The sequence below is a fragment of the Sinocyclocheilus anshuiensis genome, unplaced genomic scaffold, assembly GCF_001515605.1.
Source record: "Sinocyclocheilus anshuiensis isolate Anshui unplaced genomic scaffold, SAMN03320099.WGS_v1.1 scaffold690, whole genome shotgun sequence".
Classification (NCBI taxonomy): Eukaryota; Metazoa; Chordata; class Actinopteri; order Cypriniformes; family Cyprinidae; genus Sinocyclocheilus; species Sinocyclocheilus anshuiensis.
In genome coordinates, this window is record NW_015547715.1 from 280,762 (window position 1) to 290,741 (window position 9,980).

Below are 9,980 nucleotides of genomic sequence, written 5' to 3' on the forward strand. Positions count from 1 at the left end.
CCTGTTCCATTTGATATTTACACAATTAATGGTTAATGGAACACAACTTACTTCACATTATCAACAAGCAACCAATACTACTGCATAATATTTACATGCAGTATAATGTGCATTTTATGTTTTTTATTTTTTATCTTTTTTATGTAGATTTTTATACAGTGCATTTATAATATTTATAGAATAATAACACTTTATTAAAACTATAAATAACACTGATATTTTAATGATTTTAATATATTTTTAATATAATATAAATATTAAAAACATCACAATGTTTTTCTTTTCTTTTCTGATAAATTGTAATGAGTAATGAGTTGTAATGGGCAGTGTTTGTTATTTTTCTAATCCAAATTTTTTTCCCTTTTCTTCAGAGAAAACCCCTCAAGCTGTTGTTAAAGGATGGCTTACACTGAATATGTAAAATCATGAGTTTGAGGACCTCAGCTGACCCCATGCAAAGCTGGACACAGTCAGAAATACTGTCCTAGTTCTGCTTTAGACCTGGATGAAGCTGAATTTACCCCATTCTCCTCGTTTTACTGCAGCATTTCGACATTTCGCAGGCTTTTTTAGATGTTTCATGCATGCTCATATATTTCGAGATTGAGTTTTGGCTGCAAGGATATTCAATATTAGCAGCAAACATTATACTGCATGTTCCCAAAGAAGTCTCAAAGCATGCTGGGTAAGCTCTTAATGTGGTTTCCTGCTCTGTTCCAGATCGGCCCTGCAGAGGTTGTGTTGAAGTGGGCGTCTGGTTTCGTGGGCTCTTCCTCTGTAAGACACAAGCTCATCTCTTGTAGGAGTGAAGTCAGCTTTACAGCCAGAAGCAGGAGATGAAATTAGAACCGGTGTGAGTTTCCGCAAGCTTTATGATGCTTTCTTCTCGTCTGAAAACAAGTTTAATGGGAGTTTCTAATCACAGACATTACATGAAACATTGGCTCTATTCCCAAACCCAGTTAGATGCCTAGAGAGGTGGGGTTTTAATGCATTCTAGGCAGCATCAATGCATCCTTTCCAATGAAGGCAATCCCAGAATGCGTCAGAACTTGCATAACACATGCACCACATGCCAACATACATAATCTCATTATTATATATAAATGTATACATTTTTCTGCTATAATCTGCTGTCAGTGCAGTAAAAGCATTGTTTTTACTGGTGACTTCATACAGTCACCACCAGGGGGCGTACATGTGCATCCTTTCCAATGAAGGCAATCCCAGAATGCATCAGAACTCAGATTATTTATGCATAACACATGCACCACATGCCAACATACATAATCTCATTATTATATATAAATGTATAAATTTTTCTGCTATGATCTGCTGTCAGTGCAGTAAAAGCATTGTTTTTACTGGTGACTTCATACAGTCACCACCAGGGGGCGTACATGTCAATATTTATGCAGTTTAGACTGTATCGAACTCTTGTTAAAATGAAATAAACTCATTTTTGGGTTGTACTTGCAAATTCACTGCAAGTGTTCAAATGTGGAAAGTCTTACATTTGAAGTTCAATTGGGCTTTAGTTTAGACCAGCTAGTTTGGTGGTCTGGCTGATGGACTTTTACACAAAAAAAGTACTACTGAAAAAAACGTGAGAGAAAATGTTATTTGAGTAAATAAAGAACGACAGTATTTAAATATTTGTAATAAAACCGAGACTCAAATGCGCGCAGCGAATCAAATAAATAAGTAAATTGAATCCGCCCTTTGATTGTAAATTATTGTTTGTTGTTGTTGTTGTTGTTGTTGTTTGTATTATTGTTGTGGAAACAGCTGACAAAATGCCACTAATCAAATTATAAAACATGATAATTTATTTAAATAACCGTTTTGAAATGTGTTGATTCGAAGGAGTCGCAAGTCGCGCATCGAATCAAATTAATTGGTGAATCGTTTTCGAACGAACCGATTCAGTACATTGAATCCAACTTCTAAACGGTACTCGATTGTAGATTATTATTATTATTTGTTGTTGTTATTATCATTATTGTTGTGGGAAATATGTATTGTTTACCTCAGCTGACATAGAAAACACAACAACGGTGAAGTATTTTTAAAAATAGTTTCAGATGGACATTAACACTAAAATACAACTCATACCTTTAGAAGACATTCTAATTTATATAAATAAAGAACAACAGTATTTAAATATTTTGATACAAATGAGAGTCAATGCGCACATCGACCCAAATGAATTGGTGAATCGTTTTCGAACGAACCGATTCAGTACATTCAATTCGACCTCCGAACGCTAATTGCGAGAGATTGTAGTAAAGTTGTTTGTTGTTATTATTGTTGTGGAAAATGTGTATTATTTACCAGCTGGCAACAGTGGTGTAGTATTTTGTCACTGAAAACAGCTCGTTGGAAAAACTACACTTTTTAAATGATTTGTAAAGAACTAAACTTCAGTCGTGTTCCTGAAAATGGAGTTAGATTCGTTCTAGCAGCTGCACTTTACGACAAAAGCGCGAAACGCATTTCAGAAAGAGAGTATTCTCGGTGGACAGTGATGTAAATAGAGACCGTTGGGTAAACCGAGACTGAAGGGGTAAATAGTCCTGTCTCTTTAAATCGGTGTCAAAGCCGATTAGCGCTGATCTCGGACTTGATTCTGTTGTACCGTCTGTTCAGTGTGCACTGCATCTGTTTTTGTTTTACGTCTCTGCGCGCAGTTTAGACGCATTATGTAGTAATATTTGTTGACTCTTTTACTTTCTGAAGTGTATTTTCGCTTGTATTGTTACCCGCGCACTCCTTTAGGATATCGCTGTGCGTAATTACGCGTCTGGAATCTCCTTTACGCACAGTATCAGCGCGTTCGGCTGGACTTTGGATCATCATCTCTGGCTGCTGTGTGTGAGGAGGAGGATGATAATGGGTTCAGTGTGACAATCAGAGCTGTAAGATGCAGAAGAGCGTGCGTTATAATGAAGGACATGCGCTTTTTCTGTCCATGGTTGCGCGTAAAGGGGGAATCAAACGCGGGTACTTGAATAAAAAAGCCACAGAAAACAACCGCTGGAACGAGAAGTACTTCGCGCTTTACCAGAATGTGCTGTTTTCCTTTGAGAACGAGCAGAGCACCAGACCATCAGGGATTTATTTGCTGGAGGGATGCACCTGCGAGAGGATCCCGACTCCTAAAGTGTCCACCGTTGGGAAAGAGAGTTCAGATAAACAGCAGGTATGATCTGATCTCAGTTTCACTCCACATTTCATCTGTGGTCTACTAATTACTAGGTGTTACGATCAAAGCCACATTTTAAGTGTAAGTGTGCCAGTTTGGAGGAAGTTGGTTTCTACACAAACCACGAGTTTGTGTGTGTGTGTGTGTGTGTGTGTGTGTGTGTGTTTGGTCATATTGGACACAGTGCACCGGGGCTAGTTGTCACAGTTTTTACTCTACTGAAAGTTTCTCAGTCTAGGATTGTTTTATATTACATAAATTGAATTATATAAAAATCTTAGTTCAAAGCAGTATTATTTTAGTATCATTGAGACTAGGCATGGGCCGGTATGAGATTTTGGCGGTATGATAACCTTAATCAAAAATATCACGGTATTGTTGTTACAGCTCTAAAATGTATTTTTTTTAAATCTCTGGGTAAAAAAAAACAACTTTTTTTTCCACTGAACGCAATATATTTTATTTTTTAGCAACATACAGTATATTTGGAACAGTAGTATTTGTTTATTTTTTATTTGATTTGTTTCTGAAATGTTTGCTGAATTGTGGGCTGTCCTGCAGCTTTTGATGTGGATGGTTGATGTGCTGCTAGAGCTACTGCTGCCCTATAAAGAAGAAAAATAAAGATTGACATCTTTATTTATTTAACCTAAATCTGTAATTACAGTTATTTAATTTTGGAACAGCAGATACAGTGTTTCCTTGGTATTAACACTGCTTTAATATGAATTATAAAGAGACGAGATTAAAAGAAAATACCATCTAAACTTTTCTGAAGACAATCAGTTCCCCTCAGAAACACATTCATATAAACCCCAAATCAATATTTAGGATTTTCTTCCAATAGATCGTGGATCATGAACAGTGAGTGATCTGCCTGCTACAGTATTTTTCTCTTTGCGTCCGTCTTCAGCGTCTCTGGCCTGTGTTAACGGGCGTTTAAAGACTTCATATTTTCACATAAATTACATTTTGGAAAATGATTGCATTGCAACACAGTTTGTGCAAGTCCAGAACAGAGATGAGCTGCAATAAAACAAAAAAACGTCCGGTTGCCGATCGCGTAAAGTCCAGGGGAAGCTTCTTAGGCCGTCATACACACACGTGACTGACCGCTCGCTCGCACCAACAGGAGGAGGAGGGTCGTGTCACTCACTGCGCTCACCCTGAGGGATTCCTTCCTACACTTTCTTTCAGTCTTTGAGGAGACATGAAAAGCAGCGCATACAGCAGGAATGGTATAATGGAAAATATTATTGGTTTTGAAACCGTGACATTTTCAAATCGCGGTATATCTTGAAATCGGTAATCGGCCCATGCCTAATTGAGACTATTTTTTTTATATTTTCTGTTTTTTATTTGTGTTTGTCATTTTTATTAGTTACTGTTTTTTCAAATACGACATAGTTTATTCATTTTTATTTCAGTTATTCTAGTACATTTAGTGCAATATTTTTGCTTTATTTTGACAACTTGGGGAAATAAAATGAGTTTATTTTACTTTTTTTATTTTCATGAAACTGCACAGGGACATGAAGGTTGAGGATCCAAGTGCAGTGTTTATTGATGGGTAATCCAAAGGCGTAATCCAGAAACAGGCAGAAGGTCAGATACACTGGCAATCAGTCCAAACAATAACAACAGGGCAAAATACACAAAAGGGTAATCCAAAACAGGCAGGTAAACAAAACCAAGAACCAAGACACGAGAAAACCAGGAAACGAGGCTTAGAATTGCAGTACAGACACATACAAGACTTAGCAATGAACGACAAAGAGAACCGGGCTTTTATAGGGTGAGCTAACAAGACACAGGTGCAAACATTTGCTTTATTTTGACAACTTGGGGAAATAAAATGAGTTTATGCTTTTTTTATTTTCATGAAACTGCACAGGGACATGAAGGTTGAGGATCCATGTGCAGTGTTTATTGATGGGTAATCCAAAGGCGTAATCCAGAAACAGGCAGAAGGTCAGATACACTGGCAATCAGTCCAAACAATAACAACAGGGCAAAATACAAGCAAACGGTAATCCAAAAGACAAGCAGGAAAACAAAACCAGCAACCAAGACACGGGACAACCAGGAAACAAGGCTTAGAATTGCAGTACAGACACATACAAGACTTAGCAATGAACGACAAAGAGAACCGGGCTTTTATAGGGTGAGCTAACAAGACACAGGTGCAAACAATGAGCGCTGATGAGTGTGTGCAAAGGATTATGGGGAATGCAGTCCAGGATAGAGTGGCAAAGGTATGGGATGGAGTGTTCTCTGGTGGCTATCAAGGGCACTCCAGCTGGTGATCAAGTAACAATTTTTTTAATGGTTTTAGTGAAATATAATACTAGTTTCAAGGACAGAATTTATAAAACGTCCTAATTTACAACTAAAACTAAAAAATCTTTTTTTTTTCGAATTAGTTTTGTGAAACCAGCACACTAAACCACTGCTCTAGTTCCTCTAATTTTTAGTTACTAAGAAATAGCCTCATTACAGCTTCCTCGTGTGACAACTAGCCCCGGTGTTTCCTAAGTGTTAGTGTAAAGATGTTAAAACCAGCAATAACAGCCCATATATTGCAATCAAACATGACAGCTTTTAAATTAGTGGATATAAGTGAGTAAATGTCTGTGCACTAATATATTATGGCTTCAAATGCAAGTTTTTAGGTCTTCATCAGCAAAATGAATACAAATGAGTTCTGAAATAAAATTTTGAACCAATATTTTCAGTGTGCAGACATGGAAATTTCTATTGCGAAAATAAATGTTTGTAGTTATGCTCAGCTCTGAATTATTTAATTGGTTAGACACTGGTTGGTGGAATCTTTATTAAGTCACAGACTGGTTTATCAAGCAAAATGATTAATTGACTGATATTTGGCTTTTTTGAAATTGATCATCAGCCTGAAAATTTGCTTGGCTTTTTACCAGAAGTTTCTTCCCGCTTGTGTTAGTTTCTGTAAATCTTGCATATTTGTGCATTTGCTGTTATCAAATTATATTTTATACTATATTATATATACTACATGTTAATTATTAAATTGGACAGCCACCCTGCTTTTCCAGTACTCACAGAAAAGTCATGGAAATTCTCTGGTCAAGAGATTTGGGAATCAATATTTTTACATCCCGAGAAGCAAGCCTGCACATAAACAGACATGCGCTGCGGTCACTGCTCATGTTAAGCAGCATCTTGCAGATTATACACTCATCTTCTGCGTATGAAGCAGATATATTCTGATCCCTGGCCATTAGCAGGGACCACATGAGACTTGAAAGCCCCTCTTCAGCACGACGGCACTCAGGCCAACACGTTTTGTCCAGATTAAGGCCTGTTGTCCGTTCATGGGCCTAAGCCTGAGTTTCCTAACGTGCTGATGAGAAGGATCTGCCTGTGTTTTGTAGTCTCCTGTGATTGTTTTTTTTTTTCTTAAATAATGCTCAAATTACCCAAATTTACCAGCTTAAATAATAAGGGTAATATTTATTTAATTAAAATTTCAAGTATTTATTTATACAGCATGATAGTGTTTGTTGTACTGCCATTCATTTGTGTTGATTAAAAAAAAAAAACGTCATTCTAGTAGTGTAAAAAATATTTTTACAGTATATTTTTACTATTGAGAATACTGGCAATTATTAAAAGCAAAATGTCCCTCCTTGCGCACTAATGAGAAAATGGATTGTAATGATAATTTTGTGGTAAAATGTGATTAAATTCTTTAACGAAGCACTAAAGCAAGAAAACACCTTATGGAGGTGCAAGTTATGGAAAAAGACTTGTAAAGAAAAATATAAAACTGCACACACACTTACAAATAAACTTGTTTATTAAAACGAGTGTGCCGTTATATATTTTTATTCATAAAATGTGATTGACATCTAAAATTTTCCTGTGATTTTTAAGTTGAAATATGAATTACAATTACTATAATTTAGGGGTAAAATTTATTTATTTACATTTTAAAACATTCATCATGATAGTGTTTGTTGTACTTCCTTTAATTTTTGATAATTCCAATAATAAAAAGCATAATTCTATTAGTTTAAATAAACACTTTTGCAGTGTACTTTTACCAGAATAATGACAATTACAAATAAACGCAAAAGTAAAATGTCTCTACGTACTAATGAGAAATGTAATGATACATATGTGGTCAAATGGGATTAGCTGTCATAATCATGTATTTATTTATTTATTTATTTTGTGGTGAAATCTGAATTAGAATTACTGTAGCCTAACCATAAAACAGAACTTTTTATTTTTGCATTTTTTAAATAAAAAAAAAAAATTAATGTATAGTTTTCAACTGAAGCCATGCCCCTAAAGAGAGGTTTTGTCAGATTTAGCTAAGTAAACCCACACACAATCTCTTCTGTTATGTTATAGCAGATGTTGCTGCCCCCTCCACACACACACACACACACACACACACACACACACACACTTCTCTGAGATTATCAGCCGTCTGCTCTGGCCAGCAGTGTGCTGTCAATCTGAAACACGCTCCACACACGGCTTGTGTATGTGTGGACGCAAACTGTGAGACCTTTAAAGTGTAACATTCCCTATTTTGTTTTATTTTATGTTTTGTTTGTTTAGAGTAGTTTTTTCTTTCATGTTTTTTACTTCGCATGTTATTCATTGACCTACTCTACCAGTCAAAAGTTTGGAATCATTAAATTTTTTTAATGTTTTTGAAAGAAGTCTCTTCTGCTCACCAAGGCTGTATTTATTTGATCAAAAATATAGTAGAAATTGTGAAATATTATTACAATTTGAAATAGCTATTTTCTATTTGAATATATTTTAAAATGTGATTTATTTCTGTGATGCGCAGCTGAATTTTCAGCATCATTACTCCAGTCTTCAGTGTCACGTGATCTTGAGAAATCATTCTAATATGCTGATTTGCTGCTCAAGAAACATTTATTATCACTGTTGAAAAATGTTCTTTTTATATATATAGTGTACATATGTATATATACATATTTTTTCCCATCTTTTTTGTTCTTTAAATACAAGCATTTAATTGAAATAGAAATATTTTCTTATGTTATAAATGTATTCACTTCGACTTTTGATCAATTTTCTGCATCGTTGCTGAATAAAAATATTAATTTGTTTGAAAAAAAATACTTGCTCAGCTTTAAATCTTTAACTTTTAAACTTTTGGAGCATTAGTGTATATCTGAATGTTTTAAATATATTTTAAGTTGTTGTTAATCACTGTAAGTCTAGTTTTATTTAGTATGTTTTATATTTGTGTCAGTTGTATAATGTACTGATTTGATCATATTTATTGCAATGAAAAGAAAATGAAATCCTTATGTAGAAAAGATTGGAAAAATAGTTCTAGAACTGAAGCTGCACCTATTAATTCCCAATGGATAAAATCTGTTCCCGCCCGTTTTAAAAAAATAATATGAATTATAAATATTAAATTTTTAAATTTTAACTTAATATTCATTTTTTTATTGTATGAATATTAAACGTTAAAATGCATTAGAATGCAATTGCATGTTGATTTTGTCATATTTTCTGGATTCTCACAGATGTAGTCCCTCTGGAAGAAGCGTTTCCCAGGATTCTTGCGGTTTCGTGAGCTCTGCTGACCGTAAACAGTCCGCACACATGTGTAACAGTGCTGGGTTCCCGTCTAAGAATAGCAGACCTTCTGGCAGCGTGTTTCTCTCAGACACGGTTATCTGAATGAAAGTCTACAGTGCATGACTTCGGAAGGACAATCTGTGTGCGTTTATGTGCGTGACCCAAGAAAACATGCATATATGGCTGCTATAGCAAAAATTATGCAAACGAGTCCGATATGAATGTGAGTTCTAACACGTCAGTGAGCTTTGTTATTGTAATCGGATGCATAAAGCTGATGTTAATGGCATTCAGTGGGAGATGATAGTTCTGTGGGTCGGTGAAAGAAACAGAATCCAATGTATTTGTGGGCTGGCCGTGTCTATTGTTATCTCTCGGTTTTACACCAGGCCTGAGGATCAGGACAGTGCATTAAAGATAGAGGAGAAGCTCTGCCGGTTACATAACCACACACACACACACACACACACACACACCAGCCGTGCATCATGAGAACACAAACGAGCCCTTAAGTCCTATAAAACACTCTCACAGTTTTCTGGCTCTTTTGCTCCATCACTTATTGTCAAGAAACTGTCAAGAACATGTCCAGGTCATATGTACATCCATAATCAGGTGAATATATGTAAGAAAATAAACTCTGTAGTGAAAATCCTTTACCTAATTTGGTGTTCCTGTTTTTTTTTATTTTTTTAAATAGCTTATAAATCTCTCATTATGCTATATTATCACCAAATTTTGGATTCAATCTCTTTGTCAATTTGTTTTCTTTCAGTTAGCACAGGTTTTGTATTTCTTTTTGGAATTGATTGATCGTAGGCCTCCTTGATCTGCACCTGAGTTTTTTAGTGAAAAAAACATTAATTGTGGGTAATTTTGGCAATATTCATTCAAAAACTGAGCTGCATGAGATAAGATCAGCGAGTCCTATAATCAATCAGTTCCAAAAATAAATACAAAACCCGCGTTAATTGAAAGTATACAAGTTGACCAAAAGATTGAATACAATATTTGGTAATAATATAGCATAATGAAAAATTTATAAGCAATTTTTTTGTATTTTGTAGGCCGGTCATTTTTGACCAGGACACCACAAGTATAACAAGGTGGGGGTGGAAAAAAACAAGGTTGGATCTTTAAAAAAAAGTTAAAAAAATTA

The 9,980-nt window shown here is 35.3% G+C and overlaps 1 pseudogene; it reads left to right on the forward strand.

Moving 5' to 3' along the window:
* The first annotated feature begins 2,615 nt into the window (after positions 1-2,615).
* LOC107704149 (ras-specific guanine nucleotide-releasing factor 2-like) overlaps positions 2,616-9,980 on the forward strand; it is a 49,315-nt pseudogene continuing 41,950 nt past the window's right edge.